Raw genomic sequence first — 23,942 nt, 5'->3', positions numbered from 1 at the left:
TGAGAAGGCAACAGTCACCTATTCTGCATAATAATTATTTTTTTAGGACAAAACTGCTGAGACACAGTTAACTAAAGAGAATTACTTGGATCTAGTTCAGATAAATACATATGAGAGATTACTCTGTCTCTTTCTCCATAATCCATTGCCGTCTTTGGTGATGGTGCAAGTCATATGCTTCAAAATATTTATCTGGTGATGTGCTTAAATTGTCTGAAAGAATAATTTATCATATTCAGAAAGGTCCACCTCACCCAAATGCCAAAGCTAAAAACCAATAGGAAATGATAACAGCCCCCTGATATCAAAATGGTAATGACAGAAATCAACAGTTACACAAAAAGAAGGCAAAGTTTTTTTCGTGCTGTTAATTTTCTTTTATTCTTTCATCCTCACCATGCATCTTAAAACAGAAACTCAGCCCCTCAGAGGTTTCCTATTAATTCCAAAACCTTCTCCTTTCATAGAAATATTTCATTGTTTCACACGTGTTGCCTCAGTCTTCTAACTCATTGCCTGCACTGTTTTCTATTTTTCCTTCCTGAGATGTGCTTTCTTTCTCAGATGTGATCTAAGCACTCGTTTTAGCTGTGCCCAGCAGGTGAAACTATGAAACTAAAGAAATGAAGAATTACTTAGCTGGTGCACCAGTGAGAATTAGCTACTTCCCTATTGAAAGATGAACTCCTGACTGGCACCTGGCTGCTCAGAGGAATTAACACCTCCTCACCCGCATTCACAGTGCACTCACTGGTCCACACCAGTCCAAGTAAGAAGGGTTCTGCCACACCTCAGAAATGACAAACCACCATAAAACCCAAACAACCTGAACGGTGATGGATCATGCCCAACAAGGTGAGTGGCAAAATCCTACTGATTTCACTGGCTCTTGGTTTAACAACTAAAAGGGCTTATGCAATGAAGAACGTGTCCACAAAGGAAACACCTTCAAGTTAATGGCAGGAAAGAGTGAAACAAATTATTCTAGTGTCAAGCTGGATGTTTAAAAGTTCTGTTTTCCTCTTTCTGCCTTCTTGACAATGACTATCTACTGCTTCTAATTAATTTTAAATATAAATATAATACTGCAATCACTTATGAATGCATGTAATTTCAGTGTCATGAGTTTGTTTAAATATCTATACAGACTTGATTTTCTGTTGCTTACATATAGATTTAGTTTCCTAAAATCAGGGACTCACAATAGGGAAGCCATCTCTTATGTGCACCTTTTCTCATAAAACAAATGGAAAAACAAATTAATAAATACTGTATTTTAGGGAATTGCATGCAAGAGGATCTTTCCAGTCTGATCTCTAAACCATCCACATGAAGCAGTGCTCATTGTTGGCAAAACTCTGCAAAGGAGGTTCAAATTCGGTAGATTTGGAGCTCTGTCACTTATGCTTAATTGCAACACCCTTCTCTGTAATTAATTTTTATGGTTAACATGCAAACAATGAGAATTCCTCTTTGCTGCTGTGTGGAAGGTCATTCACAGGGTATCATGAAAGAACCCCTTGGTTTGGAGGCTGCCCTTGCTCCCAAGAGAGAAGGCAGGAAGCGAATGCCCCAGAGCCAGCAGGTCAGGGGATGATCACTTACCTTGTAATGTTTATAGCCAACACTATTTAACTAGCTGGCCAAAGTGTCAAAGCTGCTGATTGTACTGAGTCTCCTGAGCATTTGGGAATCACTGCCAAGGACTTCTAATCTGTTCAATTTCCAATGCTCAGTTGCCAGCCTTTGATTACTGCTCTCTGAGAGACAGCATCAACCTTTCCTCCTCATGTATCTGACCTTACAATGAAATTAAGGTATTCTCCACTCAATGTGATTGTACATAGACACTGTAGACAGTTGTTTTAATTACATTATGCTTTGCTACTCTTACTGAGAAATGAGTGTTTCAGAGGACACATTTGCTTTGAATTGTGTGCTTTTTATCTGATGACCTCTTGTATGGGTAAGAGAATCCAAGTTCTGTGTTGCAACTAAGACAGATAAATTCGCTGAATATATGAAGAGAAAGACAGTAGGAAGAAACCAATATTTATTTTTTTTTATTATTAAACACATAGGACCTTATTTCCCAGATTTTGTATCCATTTAACATAGCTAGTATCCTGCTATTGCATGCTTTTCATTAAGATGTTTTAGTCTAGTTTGTTGTGTGTTTTGCTTATTTGACCTCATCTTCATCATATCATATTCTGACTACTTTGGCTTTCCAACATTTACCCCCTCTCCTCTCTCTCTCTTGCCATGTCAACTTCTGCCTGTGCAAATAAAGTTTATCCTTTCTGGATGGAGCAGAGGTCTGAACTTGGGCTCTAGAACAAGGGGTCAAAAGAAAAAGAGCAAGAATTGTTAACACCAAAAGGAGTGGTTTATCAGGGCCATACTCCACAGCAAGCTCCTCACTGACCTTGTTTCAGCAGACTGCTTGCAGCTACAGAAAGCACAAACCTCTCTATTCTACTCACCCCAAACTGATACAAAGCTTGCTCTTGGTACTGACTAGAGAAGCCAGGCAATCCTCTCAGACACCTACCATTAACTTGCAGGATTCTGGAAATTTAAGTCTCAGCCTTCTACTCACCAGATACATTCCTTCTACAAACTCACATCATCAATCTTTTCAGAAACCTTCCCCAGAACAGCCTGAAGGCCCAGATGTTCACAACAACACATCTGGAGTGTTACCCAAGGCGTAGTGGCTTTGCACTGAAAAAGGGTAGGATTATATTAGGCATGAGGAAGAAATTCTCACTGTGAGAGTAAGGGGCTGCCCAGAGAAGTTGTGGATGCCCCACCCGTGGAAGTGCTCAAGGCCAGGCTATATGACCTGGTTTAGTGGAAAGTGTCTCTGTCCATGGTGATAGGGCTTGAACTAGATGATCTTTAAGGCCCCAAATCATGCTATGATTCTCTGATCTGTGGAGCACCGGACAGGAGATGAACCCTTCTCATAATTTCCCCACAATATCAGTGTTTCATTTGGATAAGCATGCCATTTGATTTGCAATGACAGCAGCAGGAACACGTCTGGATGCCACCAGAGAAGCCTCTAAGCTGTACCTCTTGTATTTTGGGGCACTGATTGCTGCTTGGATGGGTGAGTCAGGGTTGGGTGTGCCAGCATGTAATGCTGACCTATTGCTATTAAATCCTGACAGTTCACCTTCCTTCTGCACAGACAAGACTTAGATATAAATAACCCCCATTACAATGATGTGCTTAGTTCAGTGCTTTCCTGATTTGGCTCAACATTATCAAGTACTGCAAGGTGCGATTCCCCTACCTCACTGCAGCACATGATAAAAGAGCAGCCACTGAACTGCCCTTCATCTGGAGACTCCTCTCTACAACCAGACTTAAAGAACCTTAAAGATGTGGGAAGTTTTAGGCCCTCATTCACTAGCTTTTTCATGTGACCATTAAAAAATCATCCAGCCAACAAACAGAGAACTGGAAGGAAGACATCTCTTTGCAAATTGGTTGTAAAAAAATCATACCAGGCCTCCTTCCTATCTAAATGCTCCTGAAAAAAAACCAGCTTGGTTAATACAAATTCAAGAATGCAGGCAGAAACATAATTTCGTGTTTATCTGGTGAAATAGCTGAATCACTCTTGATGAACAGTGCTTACTGACAAAGGAGGCTGTAAAGAAAATTTAATTCTGAAGGGAAAGGAAGGTACTTCAGTTTACCATTAGCCTGTCAACTCCTTTAATGAAAACTTTACATGTTTAATGTGTGCGCGAGGTAATTTGAGACATTTTTTAGAATGTTCCAAAGGACAAATTGTTGTAACTAGATCAATGGTTATGTTTTCAGTGTACTCAGAAGAGTCATCCTGAGAGGCTTCAAGGTCCTTGGAAGATAATTTAATGGTGATTCCTCCCCACCCCAATCTCCACATATTGCAGCCTGTGAATTCACTACACTACTCTCTCAGTCACAGCCTGTACCAAACATTCACTCCACATTACTTTAGAATATTAATCTAAACATGCCCTCCTACACAAGCAAATTTAAACTCAGTGCTGACACAATCTAACCATTGACAAGAGACTCCAAAATTCCAGACCATTACTTCTATTAAAGTCTGTGTACTCTGGAATTACAAAAAACCCCCAGTTTTCAATCTTCTTAGCTATTCCAGAACACAAGGACAGTTACTGTAGCCAGCAATAAAGAGGCAACTCTAAGCCGTCTGGATGTACGTAGCCACAGGAATAATTAAGTTGATTCATTTTCAGGAAGCAGGATGAGAAAGCAACTGTCAGAGGATTTAGCAGATCTAAGCTCTGATACATTTTATCTCTTCATTTTTCTGCAGAATTTAAAACCCATTGCAAAAAAGTTTGCGTTGCTGCGGTTTTGGCTCGCTTTTCTTCTTTTCTCTCCTTCTTTCTTTCCTTCATTTTGCTTGTGATTGTAATTTTCTAGTATGAACCAAGATATTTTTCAGTCTGCAGAAAAGAGTTGTGAAACAATGCAATGGTGTTTATCAAGCTGAACAGTCCGTTTCCATGCAGGATCAGTATCAGCCTCCAGTTCAGCAGTGACTATCATTTTTGCAGAACAAATGAGCACACCTAGCAGATGTGACGATGGTGCTGAGAGATAGGAGATGTGACAGCAGTTCCACACAAGGTGTTTAACAGGTCTATAGCAGGAATCAGAAAACCCGATGCTGTAGCAATACATCAAAGTGAAATCCTGTTCAGAGCCTCAGGACCCAAATAATTGCCTGCCCTCTGGTGAGGGAAAGAGGGAAGAGAACTTGAAGAGCCTGACCTTGCACTGGATTCCAAGATATAGAAGGTCAAGAAGTAAAGACAGAAAAGGCTGAAGATCGAGTGTTCACAACTGTTTTACATTTCAGAGAACTTTATTTTTCTGATTTTTATTTTCCCTTGACTAATAAATCCCAGGTGTGGGAAAACTGAAAGACTGAAACCATACAGTTCCTGGGAACTGATGGGCTGAGACTACTCTTAGTCCAAGACTAAGGAAGACGAGATAGAGGATTCTGTACATTCTTGTAAGGAAGATGAGATAAATATAAAAGCATCAGGGGCATGAGCACAAGACTAGTGAGCACTGTAAAACAGTGTGAAAAGGAGGCTGAGAAAAAAACAAGGAAGGGTTCTGAGGACTGCTTCCATCTGAAGAAACTGATGTAAAAAAGTTCAGTCCTCTGCAAGAGATTCCCAGCTTACCATTGCATGCAATAAATTGCATGATGTTTGTATTTACCTTGTAAATCATATTCAGAGGAAATAAATACTTATTGCTGAACTCCATCATATTACATCCCTGGACTACTCCACCTCTACAGGAAGGGTCTGTGGCCACAGCTTGACTTTGCACTTCCCAAAAGCTCCCAGAGTTCTGTTAGCCGCACTGATTATTTTTCCCTTGGATACACAAATACTGATGAAGAACCACTGGATGCCCATGGAGGTCTCCAGTTCTCTTTTAACATTACTATTTATTTTCTCAGTTAAACCCAGTAAGAGTGGCAGAGGCTTTGGCTGGGAGCAAAAACCATCTCAAACTTAATTGAGAAAAAGACAAAGAGCTGTCACGAAATTCCATGGAAGGGTAATATGGTTAAAGGAATGGGCAAGAAGATGATTTTACAAAGAATGGGAATGGACTGGAGTACACAAAAGAAAATGAAAGCAAGCTAGGAAGCAAGCTAGGAAGGGTGTTATAAATATGGAAAAGTGACCAGAGCAGGAACAATGGTTCCAGTGGGGAGTATCAGCATGAGGAGGAAGGCATCTGGAGGATGGCTTGCAACAAAATAAATAAAAATGGCGAGAAGACTGAAGAAGAAATGGCTATGATGTATTTCAACAGAAATGAAGGCTAAAGGATAAGAAGAAACAAGATTTTGTTAGAAGTTCAGTTAAATGGAAATAGGAAAACAGAGGGTAAAATACAGGGGAAATTATATATTTCTAAAATTATGGCTCAGGAAGCAGCTGACTGAAAGGAAATCTTCCTTAAGGACTGGCCTGAGGAAATCAAGGATAAAATTAATAGTAACAGAAAGGGAAGTGAACAGCAGTCCTTTACAAACAAGAAATGAGAGTGGGTTTAGAACCATCGTCAAAATACATGTAAACACTCTCCATAATTTCCACATTTTGATAAAAGACAATGTGGAAGAAGTTACTGTCTTCTTTCGGTACTAAAATTTGCCACCCACAAATGTAAGGGTGCCATTCAAAACAATGCTAATGTAAACACACAGGTCAAATACCATTTGCTTGGGTAATACTGGGCTGAAACATGAATGTCTGATAGACAGGAAACTTCTTGCTCACATTAAATATTTGCAAAAAACTGTTTGCATCAGAAATAAGGAATAAAAATATTTTCCTGTTTGTGCTTTGTGCCTTGAGGTAGACAAAGCAAGAAGTAAGTGCTGTGTGACAGTGTTTCCACCCCAGCAAAATGATATGCAAAGTTAATATGACAGGTTTTGTAAACTTTCTTGTTAGTTAATTGAAGTCTTAGGTCAGACAATATTATATTATTTCCCCCAATGTCTGACAACCTCCTTTGGCAAAATAAAACATGCACAAAATCATTTGTGGGTGGCATTTAATCCAGGGCTTTTCACAGACAAAATGTACTGATCTTCTCAAACAAAATGTTAAGTGAGGGGAGGGGGGAAATGAGGAGATATTTGTATCCTTAGTCATATACTAATGTAATAATTAACATGTCAAATAATATGCTTGTAAATTCTAATGAAAAACAATATAAGAGTTACCCATGATTAGGAACATACATTTGGGTGCTGCTTCCCCTAATTACATTAAATGGCATATACTAAATGAAAATTAATTTAATATATTGGCAAACTGCTGGTTCTACAGGAGGAAAACAAGGACAGGATTCTAACAAATAGCTTTTTTCCCCTGTGAAAACATAAAAATCAAAGAACTCAAGTCCTAGATGTAAATGATGAATTAAAAAAAGGGGTAGCAAAACAGAAAAAGTGGCAGAGCAAATTTTTTTAAAAAGTTCAACAGAAGGGTTTGGAATCATTTCTCAGTACATCTGATAAATGGATAAAACTGTAAAAACAACATTACAACTTCATATCTTCCCATCTTCTTTAGCTGAGACAAAAAACAAACAAAGGGATGGCAAGCTGCATTGCTGGAAAGATCTCCAGGCTCCTTCACCAGCTGAAACCACTGCATTGAGGTCCCTCCTGTCCGAATTAAGAAAGGCTACGTGGGATTGCACAGGGTTCAAGCCTGCCACTGTCCCTGACTGTTGTCCCTCTCCTTGTGTCCTGTCAGCTATGTGGACCCTCCAGCCTAATTTCTAAATGGAAGGGGAGCCAGTGCACCAGGTTTGTGTCTTTTTAATTCCAAGAGAAATGGAGTTTCCTAGTCATCTAAGTCACCAACAAATACATCAGCTATCCCAAAGCACCAGACAATATGGGTATATGGCTTCTCTACCTTTCAACATCACACCTCTCCTCCTTGCTAACCTTCTCCCAAGCCTGAAAGACCTGGAAAATCCATCCAGTGTGCCCATGACTTCCACTTGCTTTCAGCAGCAAATTCAGTCAAATTTCCCCATGAACATTTTCCACAGAGAAGGAGATTTGCCTGTTAAAAATGGTCAATGACTAAACATTCTATATGAAAAAGCCCTCCAATTTTGCCAAGTTTTGCTAATACTTATGTAGTACTTGTGTACTTCAACAAGTCCAAAAGTTGGCTCACCACTCAAACAGTAAACTTTCTTATTTAGTTAAAAGTATCCCATCACATTTATTCTGTTACTTATATGAACAAAGGAAAAGAAAATATAAACAGAAGCTGGAAGTTTCAGCTTTTGTTTTCTGGACATGTCAAAAGTGACTTTCACCATTTCATTGCTACCTTTTTATTTTCTTTATTGTTTGTTTTGTTTCGGTCATTGCATTTTATTAGAAAAGTGAAACTTCCAAAATTTCTACCTAACAAAACCATGAAAATGTGGTTTGGATTCAGCTCTTTGAATTAGAAAGCTAAATTAGATATTTAGGATTTTCTGATGAATGCATAAACCCAATGTTTGGTATGTTCATGTTGGACTATTTCATTCAGTCCCGTTATTTGCATGCCCTTACAGTTAAGGTAATTGTTCAGGCTGAGCATCTAGGAATTATGAAAAAGTCAGTTGTTCAGATGAGCCATGCCTCTGAATGAGCCTACATGTTATTTGACATCATAATTTATAACAAAAGTAAGCTGTAATAATTTTTAGGTAAAGCCTTGTTTTCATATTCATGTCCCTGAAGAAAAGTGAGCTGACAAACATGCCTACAGAACACTAATTTTTTAGCAAATCTCATATTATTAACTCTTTCAAGTGATAACTACATTGTTATCAGAGATTCCAGTCTGTGCCACAATAATAAAAATAGCTGCATGATTCACAGAAATACACAAAGCAAGGAAGAGGTTAAACCCATTGCAACTTGTGAGATGCTAGCCATAGATATTATTCTGTAAATCTGCAGCTCACAAATTACTGACTTGACAGGTCATAATAAGTGCTGTCAAGACTATTACAAAGCAAGATCTGCTTGGAACTGCCAAACATACACAAAATGTGTATGTCCAAGAGAAAGGAAAAAAGTGTTTTCATTGCCATTTTAAAATGCTCTGAAATAACCGAATAATACCTTCATTAAATAATGAATTTTTGTGGTCTAGTCCAATGAGATTTCTGCCTCAGGTAGTTATATCATTACTGTGCTGGTCATATGAATAAGAACAACACGTATTATTTTTCTTCCTGAGCTGTGACACATAACCAAAAATATAAGGAATTCAACCAGCCTATTCTTAGAAGAAAATGCACAGATGACTTGTTTTGCCATACCTCATTTTAAGAACTGCAGTGGAATGGTTTATGGCTTCAGAAACCTGTATTTTTCATTGCTGCAAAGGAACAATCTTTTCTCCCCACAGATCAATGGGAAGCTTTTTTGGGATCTACATGCAGTACTAGAAAATAAACTACTCCCCAGGACAGAGAGCAGTGATTTATATGACACCTAATACTAACACCAACAATTCAAAAGCATTCAGTCACCTCACTGTGATTACAAAACCAATCTGCTAGCCAGGCAAGTTGGAAATGGAACAAACTACTTAGGTTACCCAGTGCTTCGGGAATATGATAGACTTCCACAAGAGCAGGGAAAGGCACTCACAGTTATTTGAAATCTTAACTAAAGATATATTAGTAACCATCAGGACTGGTCCCACTGCTCCATCCCCTTCACTACATGCATAGGAAGCATCTGAAAAAAATCACACTTTTTCCCCCTCCAGTGAATACTATGTCAATACCACATTCTCAGTTTACTTTTTTTCCCTTTCTTCCTTTCACTCATATTAAATCAGAGCCAAAGGACTTTTTTTTCTCACAAAAGGATTAAAACAGGATTGGCTTCAAGTCTACTTCCCACTATTGATTTGAAACTACCAAGGACATACACAGAAACACATCTCCAGAAACACATTGATCCTGCCTAGGAGGCTAAATAATGTCTTAAAATAGTGCTATTTCTAGTAACCAACTAGTGAGTTATGGGTGGATAAAGGCTTACAATCTTCCATTAATGAAAGATCATTTCTCTGATAACTTGAATGCTATCACTGCACTTTTTTCCACATTGTCACAAATCACTGCACTTCTTTCCATATTGTCATTAATCCACATTTCAAATCAGCCAGCAGACTCCTTTCCTACATCTCTATAATTATTTACTTTATGTTTTTAGGCAGGAGATAAATTTATAATTAAACGCAAGATATTTGTTTTCCCTTGAAAGATTATATTCAGATTCTGTGCACTCCAGACTGCAGCAGTCACAGAAAAACCCCCCAAAAAACCAAGGCATCACACTCATTCTGCAATTTCCCTACTGCCTCATATGTGACTACACAAAGGATTTACTCTGGTAAGTTTGCTCAGGTCCAAAAAGAAGGCAAATGGGAGATGTCACGCTAAAGTGAACATGGTCCAGGGGCACAGACATGGTATGTCCAGACATTTGCTTCAAATTTTGGTGACAAGGAATCCAGAACTGAGGTTACACATTAACCAGGGGAGGTTAATCCCCCTACTGATTCTTTAGTTCTATGGAGTAATTAGAGTGCAGAACGGCACGTGAGGCAACGGCAGCAAAAGTTTTTGTAAAACTTTGCTACTATTTTATCCTAGAAGAAAGTCAGAGAGGAAGGGAGAGGAAACTCCTGTAAGGGAAAGATTGGTGGGAATGATGGAGCCTGTGTTTCTGTGTATGAAGGGTTCAAAGAGACAATATGGTAGAGGCAAGGCACACCAGGTGGGAGAGGGCTAGTATGATCAGGGCTGTAAAGTCAGAGGAAGGAAATATTCAGGGAGGGAAAGGTGATGACGGCCTAACTTGGAAATACCCGTGTTAAACGCATCTGGAATAAAATTCTGCCTGGTTTTTAGGATTAAGGATGAAATCATGGATGAAGCTGGCATCAACATAAAGCAGGTATGTTCTGCAAAACAAGATACACTCAATATTTAAACACCTGATTCTTTTGGAGACTCCCACACCCTCTGTCACATCAAAAATGCATCAAGCCTAAAGGCTGCTGAGAACAGTCAGCCATCTCTGGCATTTTCCCTAAACAGACTACCCTTATAATATTTAACTATAATATATACATATAACTGCCCTGGCATTTTCCCTAAAAATACTATCCTGGCTTTCCACTGAAAAATTGAGATTGGCCAATATTTTCTGAGCAATCTAAGCCCAGCAGAAGGCAAATGACTGCAGTGTCAGTCATGGTCACACAGCCAGTTCAGCAAGAGTAATATTTCTATACCAGACCACTCTGTGTTTTTATCTTCTCCTGCTACAGGCTAGGGTTTCCCTGACCTTCCTGGCTTTTTTCCTTCCTTTTTTTTTCCTCTTTTTTGAGTTCAGATGCACTCCCAGGAGCATACTAAACGAACCCAAATATCACCGCACCAGCCACACGCAGAAACACGCAACCTCCTATTAGAGAGACGGGCTGGGGGAAGAAGGGTGCTATTATAGTGGGAGAGAGGAAAATAGCAGCTGTGAGGCGGGCAGAATGCCCAGGGGCCCCATGGCAAGGGGCAGTGAGCGCAGGACGGCCGGTTTCCATGGAGGAGGGTGCCAGGGAGGCAGGAGAGACGCAGGAGGCACCGCTGCTGGCCGCAGGCATGAGGAGGAGCAATGCCTCCTGTTATTTCACCTACCATCAACGCCCACGGCTTCGGGGGGCTCGGTTCAAATCTACTTACAGCTTCTGCTTCCTCGGTCTCGTCTCCTCTGGGGGAGGACCATGACTCAGAATACATCGTGCTGTGCCTGGTTCGGTGGGTTGCAGCCATTTAAAGGAACACAAACTGCTAGGCCTGAGCTTCAAATAAATAAATAAAGAAATCCAGCAAAGCAACACAAGCCCAAAGCTGACTGAATGGTGGCTTTTGGCACGCTCTGTTCTGCACCAAGACCCTGCAAATGTCTTTTGCATATCGCTAATCTTTGCCAAACTAAACATCATCTTAGCGGAGCTAGTGTTGCAACAACTCACAGGCCATTAGCTACCAAGCCACAAAAGTGATGGCTGCTGGAGAGAAAGCCTATTGACAGCAGGGTTCTGCCAATTACCAGTATTTTTCATAGAGATAAAAAATATGAATCTTCAGTGCTGATCCAGTACTGATCAGCATCGCTGTATCCAAGGCCTGCATCAACATTTAGCTGGGGCATGCATTTTCTACACATTGGAATATTACTGAATTAAAGTGATAGAAAATCTGACTCCCCACAATGTTCCCTTGCACCATATAAACCATTTGTTCTTGTGAAAACAGCGTGCACCTGCCTCGTGTCAGATTTGCTCCGCTGTAGAATGGGCAGAAAAGTATGCATTGCATTTAGTTCATGGTAAGACCACAAGATCCTTCCAAAATCTATAATGCACATCTGAGTTCATTAGACAGAAGAACTTCTGTATGTGCAAAGCCCTATTACAGCTTGTTCTCATTTAGTCAGAATGAAATAGGGGGGAAAATGCTTCATCTGAGTGCTTCTTGGAAAGGCAGTAAACCATTCCAGTAGAAATCTCAGCTAAGTTGAGACAAGAGTTAAGGGGAAAAAAAAAAAAAATTAAGACAAAAGAACTCTGAAGTAAAAGCACGAAAGTTTTAAAAACAGCAAATGTCTCATTGCCATGTACATAAACCCAAGTCCTCAAAATTGCTATGTGACACAACCACCTCCACAACCAACAGGATAGGTAAATATTTCCTAAGGAAAATGAAATTTCTTAACAAAGTTTTCTTAAAGAGTGTTCCTAACACTGCTCTTGATCTAAGTTCAGGCCTGCACTGCAACAGGGATGATTGGTGGGGGATCCTTGAGTTGCCGAGTACAATGCCAAGGTCCTTCCCATGGTAGTGGCAGCCTCCTACCCTCCCTGAAGCCATGCTCTTCATGCATCTGGGAACATTGCACATAAAACTCACCAGTTCTGAGTCTCTGTTACCCACATAAAGAGCACAAGTGGCAACAGAATGTCTACCCGAGCTATGTGCTGAGATACTGACAGAGATAGCACAGCAAATTTGGAAGCGAGCACTTCCTAATAGTTAAAAATGTTAAAAATGCAGCCAATGGAGTGGAGCTACAACCTCTATTAACCAAGATTTCTATTCACTTTCTATTAAGGAAGGTACTCAGGGGAAAACAAGTCAGCAAATCCCCTGATAGCACACTGCCCCCAGTGCCTGGGCACTTGGATGTTGGAGGGATCCTGGTCCTAGGTGCCCTGCACCTGAAATAGAGTTGGTGGCCATGGCAGGCCAAGGCAGTAGAGAAAACAGCTTGCCCAAATCAGTGCAGCCTTTTTCAACATGCATGATTGGCTCCAATGGCTAAAAAGGAGAAAGATTTAAGAGAGCTTGAGGGAAGATCAGGGAAGTGCTGCCTCTCTACAAGATTTTGCTCAGGCAGCAATGCAAGTTTAACTTCACCAAGAGAGAGAAGAGCAGTACAGTTCCCTGTGGATGTGGAGGGCCTTCACCTGGGCACAAGTTCACAACCAAAAAATCCCTGGTTTACACTGGTTTGCAGTGCTTTCCACTGTCATGGGTTGCCTATCAAAATGAGATAACAAGAAGAGAAATCTGCAAGCCAGACTGACCCTTGGAGTTACTTTAATCAGTGTAATGATTCCATTCAGATTCCTTTCAATATATGCTCTTTCTGCTTCCTCCATGAAGTAATATAAAACTTGAGGAGAGAGAAATAAACCAAAGGATGTAAACAAATATTTATGTCTGACAGAAACATCCTGGAAGTCCCACTAACACTGGACTTAAGAACTTGGTGAATGCTCTGTTCAAAAGTCAACACATTTGAAAAGACAGCAGGCAGTGGCTGAAAACCAATCAATCAGCAGTCAATTGTATACAGCCCTTTCTATGTGTATGTATAGCTTTAGCATGCAGCAGGCTTCAATCTAGATGGCTATTGCAATACTTCAGTTAATTTGGATAGGTTTTTTTCATTATCTCAAACTCTTATCCACAAAAACAGTCCAGTAAATCTATTTTGACAGGCTTTTGTTATCCTAAGTTAGTTTTTAGGGCACTTTCTTTAGATAAAGAGATTGGATACTTCACTGAAAAAAATACAGATATAAAATTATAATCAACCTCCTCCTCAAAGCACTTTTAAAGAAGCCTTATTTATTCTTGGATTTTTGGAAGACTGCAGCCTACATATTATTTGTCATTTTAATCTCTTTGGCCAATTTGATAATTTTAATCTTTTTTCTTTTCCTGCTTGTGCCTCCAGAATGACTTCTTAAAATAAGGGAAGCCACAAACCAGCAATCATCACTAAAAGAAGGCATCAGGAATATTTCCTTATTTTAAGACTAGAACTACTTAGAGAATCAGTAACAAATTAGTGAAAGAACATCAGATATAGGATGGCCTGGAAAAAAATTAATAATCCAAATAACCAGCTTCTAATGGGTTTTTTATATGCAATTCAGCCATGAGCTGCCAGTGACCACACTTACATGCATATTCAATTTGCTATTAATTACAGCAAGCAGTGAAAAGAGGTGAAACAAAAGGTCTGTGTGAGGGTAAAAGACTTTCTAAGGTAGGCCATGTCTCCAGAGTGGTGGGTGATACCAACCAAACATATCCACAATATACAAACCTTTGAAGTTAAAATGCCCTCAGCTCCCAAAAGATTTTGGGGAACAGGAAGCATCCAAGTGTTTGTTGAGACTAAATGAGTACAGGATGACCACCCAAGGACAATCTGTCAGGAAAGCAGATGTGACTCCTGGGACAGGGGGCAGGGACCACTGAATGTGCAAACTTCTCACCCCACTAAGAAGTTCCTGCTTTCAGCTTCCCTCTGTGTTTAGGTATCACTTGCTGCCCCAAACTGGGACTTGGGTGTTGAGCAGGCAGCACAAACCACAGCTAAATACAGCTAAGCGAGAGGAGGGGAAAAAAACCCTATCTCAACAGACAGCTTAAAAATCAACTCCCTGAGCCCAGCAACCAGAGCAGGCTGCACATGGAAGCAGCACCAGCAGCTGAAACTCTGGCGAGGAGACTCATGTGGGAGTTGTGCTCGCGCTCGCTGAAGGGCTGTGGGCAGGTGGGAGGAACCTCGCTTTGCTCGGGGAAAGGAAGGCGACGAGAAGGAACAGGAGCCCTATTGTGATGTGCCTGTGCTGGGGAACATAGAGGATGTAAATTAACATACTTTTCCCTCTGCATCCTTCGTGACTGATTTAAGAAGCCTGACGATGGGTAGTAAGTATTAGTGGGGCAGGCTGATCTCAGGCTCTGAGGACATGGTGCTGAGGAACAGTAATATCAGGGCACGGTGTCTCTTCAGGAAGCCACTCTCAAGGGTCAGGGTTTCACAGCTGTAGCATCCCCAACCATGATTTGCCAGCCCTTGGATCTTTCATGTCCAAAGAGAGCAGGCAGCAGCAGAGCCACCAGGAGCCCTCCATACATTTCTTCCCATCACTGTGACTGTCAGCATACCTGAGGGGGCACCTGACACCCACTCCCCCTTAGAGATAAAACTTAGGATCAACCCCTCTGGCCTCAGATCTCAGCCTGACCAATAAAACTGCCACTACTCACTGCTTCTCTTGCAGTCCCAATTCCCTCCTCCCACTCCAAGGATTGGAGGTATTACACTAAGCATCCCCAGCACCTCTGACAACCCAGCTCTTCCCAGACTGCTGTTGTTACTGCAACTGCCTAATAAATTCCCCCAACACAGTCCCCTACCTGGGAAGAGAGGGAGAAGGATTCCCCACTGTTCACAAGGGTGCTGAAGGCTTGTGGATTGGAAGGGATGGATGTCAGCTGGAGCAAAAAGACCATGCATGTTCCTCACTGCAATGGAGGCTGTGGCTCAAAGGAATGGAAAAGCACCCATGCACTCACAGACAGCAAGTGCTTCTCACAGAGCAGCAGAATTTTGGGGCACAGAAGGTCAACTTCTGCTACTGGGCCATGGCAGAGCCTTTTAATTATGGGCTCCCACAGGCAGCCCTCCCTTACTAAGGCCAAGCTAACAGGAGCTGTTATCTAAAGCTAGGTGTATTTGTGGAGCCCTTTTCCTTGCCCTGTCCACCTCTGGCACTATGCTTTCTGAGATAGTTTGCTTATCTTCCAGAAAGAACCACACTTGAAACATGGCACACATACATAATGGAGCTCCTATAAATCTCCTTCCCGGTGTTCTTTTCTCCTTTAATATCAGAAGAGGATTGCTGTGATTATGAATGACTGTAGCACAAATTGGTATGAGAAAGATGTGCAATTTTTTTCCTTCTAAACCATCAGGAATCACATTTTCAAATGCAAATCCCAGTGTTTGGTGCTGACATCAGTTGTACAGAACAAATGTGGCTTCAGCACTAAGGCCTCCTATGCACATACTTCCCTGCTGGGGAAGCCCTGTCTGAAAAGGATGTTTCAGACAGGTATACAGTGAAAATTTAATTCCCAAGAACTGTACAATGTCTTATCTTTTCAAATGAACTCAGCAGAGTATGCTGCAGAATTTCCCTCTTAATTTTACATTTTCTTTGTGGAGTAGTGCAAGTTTTAGGCTCCACTGGACAGAAAAGAGTATGCTAGACAGGATAGACAGCTCTCCATTTCAAAAAGTTGATAAACCTCCATATCTAGAGGTGCCTGCTTCAAACTTACTAAATTCATTCATTGAAAGGAGCAGATGTTAACTTTCCAGTTTCCATCTAATCAAAAGTGAGAAAGGGAGAAAGCTTTTCCACGCTTGAGATGCTCAAAAATTTGGCCAGATGAGACAACTTCTTTAAACTTTAGAGTACAATGCAAATGTGTCTGAGTAGAGTTGGGAGGGAAATCTGCTCTGAGGAAACACATTTCTCTCCATATTTGTGGCTGTGCCACACAGAAGCCAAGGTGGCACCCATGAGAGAGGCACAAGAAGAACCAGTTTTGATGATATCCCTTGTCCCTACTCAATGATCTCTGTGACTTTATCCATCCATTGCAATTCCACAGGCACTGCCAGAAGCAGCTCGTTTTTTATCCTACAAGGACAACTGATTAAGCAATATCCCCAGTATCTTTACTGAAACAATAAAAAATAACATTTTATTTCATTTCCACTACAAAGGAGTGAAACCCACAAACAAACAAAACTGGACATCAAGCCATCTCGAGAGGGAAAGATTCAGTCTCAAGCTTGTAACAGGTTTCAAGCAGCACAAGACAACAGCAGATGAGAGCTTTAATGAGGTCCCTTCATCTCATAGCTCCACAGGCCTAAAAACAAGGAGGTCAAGGACGTTGCAAAAGTGAGATTCCTACCTCTAAGGGCTGACAGTGCTTACCTCTAGTCATGCAGAGTCAATACGTGTTAAAATGGCAGCATTTTCACAATGGGAATGTTAAATCATTCTTGCAGCTGTTTGACATCACTTAGGATTAATCTTTCTTTTCCTATCAGCCCTGGATTTTTTGACTAAAGGTTAATCAGGCAGACTGCCTTTTAGTTGCAAGAACATATTTTTATACTTCCCAATTCACTGCAGAAATAAGATTTTTATAATACTTCTGACATTCACGGAGTGGTATTAAGATTTTATAATCACTCCCATGAGTGGCCTGCATAATTAAACTGTGCCTTCATCTCTCCTGGACAGTGGGGCCATTGCAAGCTCATAGAGACCACTTATTTGCTGTACAGCCACTTTTATACCCACAACACACAAAGAGTAGGAGGTCGATTTACGATCAATGTGTCAGAGAAGAAGAGGTGAAAGGATAAGGGTGAAGTGAGTTCACCTAACTTAGGTGCTGATGGCAAGAATGTGAAACAGAGACTTCCTTACCTACCTAAAGTACTGGTATGTCTGTGCTGGTTACCCACTTCCCACCTTGCTCATGCCCAGACACCGTGCACTATTCTTGAGTCTATTCTTCTTTGCCTCTTGGTGCCTTCTGCTCCTGTTTATGCATGGCAGCACCAGCAGTGAGATAATTTCCCCGTTCATTCATGGCTCCCAGCCTAACCTCCCTCAGCACCATTTATTTCTGCAAGAAAGCAGTCTCAAGGGTCATCCACTCCTTTTGACCTTCTCCCTTGTAATTACCAGGGCTCCATAATAAATTTAACAGTGGCCATACATCATTATTTGTGAGCACTGTTTACCCTACCCAGGTCCATCAAAACTAAATTGCCATCCTTAGGAAAGTTGATGGCATTACTTTGGGCACAGAAGGAGACTTGGCAGATATGGCTGCTCCCAGGAAACTCAGAAAAAAGTCTGCATCAAGACAGTGCCACCAAGCCAAGCCTGATCATCGCAGCAGACAAATTACCTCCTGATTTATTCTGTCCCAACAAATGTCTGCAAGGGCTGCCAGGAAGCAGAAACATTTGTTTAATCAGAGCCTCTGGAAAATTAAACACTTTTGATGCCTGTGATAGGTATCACCTTCCTCCCCCTCTCTTGCTCTGTTCCCCAACCACAGTGCTAGAGATGCTCTCCTCCTCTGCAGCACAGTGAAGAACGGAATACAGATGAACAATTCAGAGCTGATAAATCCATCTAGTTTTACTTTTGCTTTCTCCTCAGCTTTCCTCCCACTGCTGTCCCCTGCCACACAAATACCACAAGTACACATACATTTAAGTACTGTCTTAGCTAGGCCAGCATGATTTTTTTTCCACCTTTTGTCCCACAGTACATAACAAATTAACCTCATCAATATCAAGACTCCCACCATGCCTTCTGCACTCTGGCTGCTGCTACATCATCTGGGTTCATACTGGCCTCTTGTGAACTGAACTCCAACTTCAAAGGATGCAAAGGACAGCTATGAATTGTAAAGCATGCTCTTGCCCCTTTCTAAGCAGCTTTTTCTTTCTACAACATGATGTTCACACAAGATTAATCAAGGGAGACCTACTTAGGGAAGAGCTAATTAAAAGGTTTTCCCCCATACTCTTTGGCAAGAGAGCTGGGGAGTGAAAACTGGCTAATTTGGTTGCAGAATATTCCCTGCATGGTGCTGGTACACAAAACTATCACAGTGAGACTGGTTATGAATTCTGCTTGACTTCTGGCTGAAGACTAAGTAGTTACTTGCCATTAAATAGTCTTTTGAGCTTCTTTGGGTGTTAAAAAAGTATTAGCAAAAAGAATTATCCCTTTAAATCCTCCCAGAAAGAACCTGGATCTGGGCAGAGAGGTTCACAGTACACACACAGATCAGAAAGAAAGGGGTTTTGCTGCTTTTTTGCCCTTTGAAGTGAGGAAGATGAGATTGATCAGGATTCACAACTTGCTACAGAACTGCTCACAGCTGCTGATGGGAATAGAGATGCTTTTTGCTGTCAATACAGATCCCATCCTGTGGGTTTTTACAATGTTCATCTGCCGTTTTGCTGTGCCTCTGTCTTTGCTTTTGTAAAAAGGGGCATACTTAAATTGCTATTATCTTCCACACAACTATAATTTAAATGAAAATGAGGTAGTTTTCAGACATGTCCAGAGCACTCTAATTCAAAAAGGATTTTACAGCCATTTTTACTGTGAGAAAGCTGTTAAGAGTTCCTCAGGAAGGGAAGGAACGCATGGATCTGTTCTTTCTGTGCAACCTCAAATGTGTCAGAGCAGTGAAATAAATGATGCTATTTCAGGCCTATCATGTTGTGTTATTTTTGGTAGTTCCCAGCAGTTTGATAAAATGGGAAACGCAAACCACCACCGTGAAAGGTTCTGTTACGCTTTCTTTAACCAGTAGCACGCATGGAGTTTTTCCCAGTGATGACAGTATTTAACATCTCAGGTGTTTGGTAGCCATGCTGATTTTATTGTGGCCACCAGAAATATCTGCAGTAGCAAAATACTTCCATTCAAAGATGGCCCAATGTGGAACTTGGGAATGTGACTTTTAAAATATGACAGAGAGCACAGAAGTCTGTCTATTTGTAGTGGCAAAAGTCATATTAACAAAGATAGCAGTGATCACTGTTAGGGACATTCAACTCTGGTTGGTTCCCTTGCTTTCATGTTCTGGAATCTTTCCTGAGTGGACTGGACTTGTTCCAGATGCAGAAGTTCCAAAACCTGATGCTCACTAGCAATTAATTATACACAGTATAAATGGACCAGAATTGTGGAGTATTCCTAGCCATAAGCACAGAATCAGGAGTAAAGAGTAAAGGAAAATCATATTAGTAAGGAGTACAAACAGTACAGACAGATATTAACTGGGTTACATAATGCAATCTTAATGGAAATTTTAGAACAGGATTGCCCTATTTGCTAATGTTTTCTGCTGCAACTGCTATAATACATCTGGTAAAACTCCCCTTTTGGGGTAAATAAGCTTAGCTCCATTGAGTACAAACAATAGCATTAATTTATTCCAACAAAGTTTTGTCCAGTTTATATTAGGATGAGATGGAAGTTGCATGTGATCTGCTTTGTAGAGGTTTTGTTACATTTTGAGCAACCATGCTGAAGGGAATAGGCTTTAAAATTATGTTTTATCTTTATGCTTTTAACAGGAATGCTGCATAATATAGCTTGTCATAAGAGTTCTTTTTTTCCTGTCCTTGTCTGAACTGAGATTGTTCCTGACAGATGAATGAGGTGAGCATCTCCTTTTGAAGCTGCTATTACTGTCCAGCTATGGCCAAAATTGCAGACTGCTGTGGCCAAATGGCCATCTCTATTACAGGACAGTGTCCAAATTTTGCTCTCTAGCTTGGGAAAAAACAGAGTGCAGTGCCTAATAAATCTTTTCACTTCTTTTTCTTTTTATGTATTGTAGCAGCTGCAAACACCTCATTTCACTTTTCTTCTGTCTGGGTATTTGACATGCAAACTTCAGAGCCTTTCAGTTCAGACCATCAGACCATCTAGTCTGAACCATCCCAGACTACCATCCAGCTTAGATAGGAAGAGAGGTGTCAGGGACACTGTTCTATCAGTGTTTATATCTCCATCAATTTGGTTCTACAAATAACACTTTACAACCTATAATGGGCCTTCTACAGCTGTGTTCAACAGACACAAAATTGGCAAAAATACATGAAAATTGGGGAAATTACAACAGACTAGAACAAACTTCACATTCTTGCCAATGGACTGGGGAAGACATTTAATGCTCTAAAAATTTCACTCTTTCTCTGTTTAAGATCCATCTCTCATCCATATGCATCTACCAATGAACACATATATCTTCACTGGACAAGGTCAAGAAAACAGCTATTGTAGCTTACAGCTGGCACCATGTCCTAAGCTGAACATGAGGCAATTTCTGAAGAGTTCTCTCCTTCCTAGTTATAACTCTCTGCAAGAACAGAGTTTACCTTCTATGAGAAAACGAGCATCATTTTGTGGTTACATTTTTGCAATAGGCTTTATTTATAATATGACTTTTCCATGTACAATAGTATAACTAACCTGAAATCAACTTAAAAGTGATTATCATGCTGACATTTTTTTTTCTTTTTTTTTCTTTTTTTTTTTTTTAAAAATACAATTAAATGACAGGTTGTACTGCTGGTTACTGAAGGTCATTAATTTCTATTGTGAATGCAGGAAATATGTCCAGATATTTACCTATAGTACAAATAATGGAAATTATAGTCAGAAAGGAAGTAATGCATACCTAAACAAATGCACATATAATATGCAGGGCCCAATTTAGATGCTTTTAAGTCTTAGCCATAGGTGGGAGTGCATTCATGCTGAAAGCGTGGTATTACTGTGGGAACATATTGAAGATACAGATGCTGCCTTAGGCAGCCCTTCTTCCCACGCAAATCCTCCTTTGCCAACACTTGGATCAGTCTGCGTGGATGGAAGGTGCTGAGACAGAGTAATGCAGGCTCACACATGCCTCTTATGTCTGCTTCAAGCCTGCCCTGCGACACTCTTCTCCCTAGTTTTTGCCACCAAAGTGGCAAGGGATGTTTTCTCAGGTTGGCTAGTGACTGGTGTTTTGAAGGATTGTAAAATGAAGTTCAAAATCCAAAACTGAGCTAGCTGCAAATTTTCTCTAGCCATCTGCAACTTTATTAAGTGATGGTGTAAGCCAAGACAGAGAATATTAATAACATGAGTGTCAGAGCACATTTGAAATTGCACATGGAAGAATTTAGGTCCTGAGCTTGATGGCATAATGATGTGCTTCAACTGTAGTGCTCTGACAAGAACAAGACAACAAAACAGCTAATGCTCTGGCAAATTCCCAGCCATGGCTTGTCAAATGCTTAAAATGACCAGAAACAAGAAAAGTGCATACATTATCTCCTGATGTAGATACGATGTCCAATCTGCCACATTAAAATAGGCTTTCTCTGCATCTACCCTTGTCATACATACTCTAGCTGTCTTTTTCTTTGGTCTTTTTTTCTAGTATTAGTTTTGCAACATGAGTTTCACTCTTCAGATATCAAACCTACTGTCTATAATCTTACCCCTTCTTTCTCAACTGAGCTTTCCAAGACCATTTCTGCAGTTGATGGAATCCAAAAGAGAGTGCTGTACTGCACTGCCAAGTAACTGACTCCCTGAAATTTTCACCCATGTATTGTATCTAACACCTCAAAGTCTATTCCACCAGTTTTCCAGGAAAATGAGTGCATAACCTCTCTTCCCACCCCACAATCCCACGGTTCTGTTTCTGCCAACCACACAGAATGCATCAGAGAGAATTCTCCAAGGCATCTTGTTTCTTTGTGCATGTTCTGATGCCCTTGTAAGCAAGAAAGACACTTCCAGACTGCAAAAACTTGTAGTTTAGATCAGGCAAACAATACAGGGCAACACACTCAAGAGGAAAGAAAAATCACAAGGCTGTGCAGCTCTCTTTGCTCCTAAGACAAGAGTTCTTGGTCCTCATTTATTCATAAAGAATCTCCCTCCACACATGGGGTAATCTAGAAGCTGCTGGGTTTTTGTAGAAAAAGTGGAGCCCAGCAAATGTTGAACCTCTCAGAAGGCTGAATTGGATGGAATTCTGCTTGTTCTGACCATAAACTCATCACAAATAGTAAAGAGAAGGGGTTTCAGTTTATGAAAATATGGAAACCACAGAATACCAGCAATTAAAAAGTGTGCAGCTGGGAAAACAGATCAGGAGAACTTCTTGCTCACATTCAGTGTAGCACACACTATCACTCACCAGTCACCAGAGTACAGATTTCCCTCCACTGAATCACCTCTCAAAGCCAACCACTAGCCTTTCAAAAGGTCAACTTCCCAAATGGCAATGAAGCATTAAAATTCAGTATGGGTAGAAGATGAGATGCAAATAATCTTTCTTATTGCTTTATCTTTAAGAATTCTTGCTTACTAAATTTGTATTACATTCAGTTTCACTAGGGAAGATACCTACTGTGACATTCCAGAAGACAACTAAACATTACTATATTTCTCACTACTCTTGAAAAGATTTTGTGGATTGAGCTTACAATTGACATGGATTGCAAACAGTGGACTTCTATTGTGTTCCAGGATCCCTGGGAATAATTGTTTGACTCTTCTTCAGACAGCATGAATGGAGAGCATGTGCTGGTTCTGTAGCTGGTAGCTGTTAGTGATAAGGGTACAAGCGGCTTGAAAATTTTCACCTTTCCTCACAGACAGTGAATCTTGTATTGAGAGTCCTTTACACAGCCTGATGCCCACTCCAGTGCTCCACATTGCTCTGTCTGGCATACGAAGCAGATTAGCAAACATTCCTTATTTGCCATTTTCAGGAGCTCTGTCTTGCAGCTGTCTGGTCCCAAAGCCCCATGTACTGACTTTGTGTAGTTTCCCACGGCTGCACAGCCTGAGCTCAAACATGGGAGCACATTTTGAAGCTGTTAGCTAACAAAGCCACATCAACAGAACTTTGGGGTAATTAAACCTCTGCCCCTAAAAGCATCATCACAATTCACACTGTTAGTACATGAATTATAGCCAAGCCTGCTGGGAAATTGAGTGTTTTTCATATCCAGACGCTGATCTATTTTAAATGTCACTGACCACTAAGAACATCCTGCTGAAGGGCAGCCTGCCCCCTGGTAAAAGACCTTCCTCTTTCTTTTTCTTCTCCCAGTGAGTGCTCTCATACCTGAAATGAGAGTAGGGGGACTATGCTCCTCCTGGATGCAACCAGCATAAAGAGCTGCCATAGAACAGAGGGAGCATGTAACCTGGAACAAGCACCTAAAGTCTGTCATGATCAAAAGGGCAAATTTTGCAATCTAATTCACCCAGCCGTTCTTGTTTGTTAGACTACCAAGAAAATTAAAGGAGTAAGACTAT

At 40.7% G+C, this 23,942-nt stretch overlaps 1 protein-coding gene across 9 annotated transcripts in view; it reads right to left on the bottom strand.

Moving 5' to 3' along the window:
* Positions 1–23,942, bottom strand: part of ELMO1 (engulfment and cell motility 1) — a 302,865-nt gene that overhangs the window by 30,161 nt on the left and 248,762 nt on the right. The window lies entirely within an intron of this gene.

The sequence above is a fragment of the Cyanistes caeruleus genome, chromosome 1 (genome assembly GCF_971803275.1).
Source record: "Cyanistes caeruleus chromosome 1, bCyaCae1.hap1.1, whole genome shotgun sequence".
Lineage (NCBI taxonomy): Eukaryota > Metazoa > Chordata > Aves > Passeriformes > Paridae > Cyanistes > Cyanistes caeruleus.
This window is presented reverse-complemented; position numbering and strand designations above follow the sequence as displayed.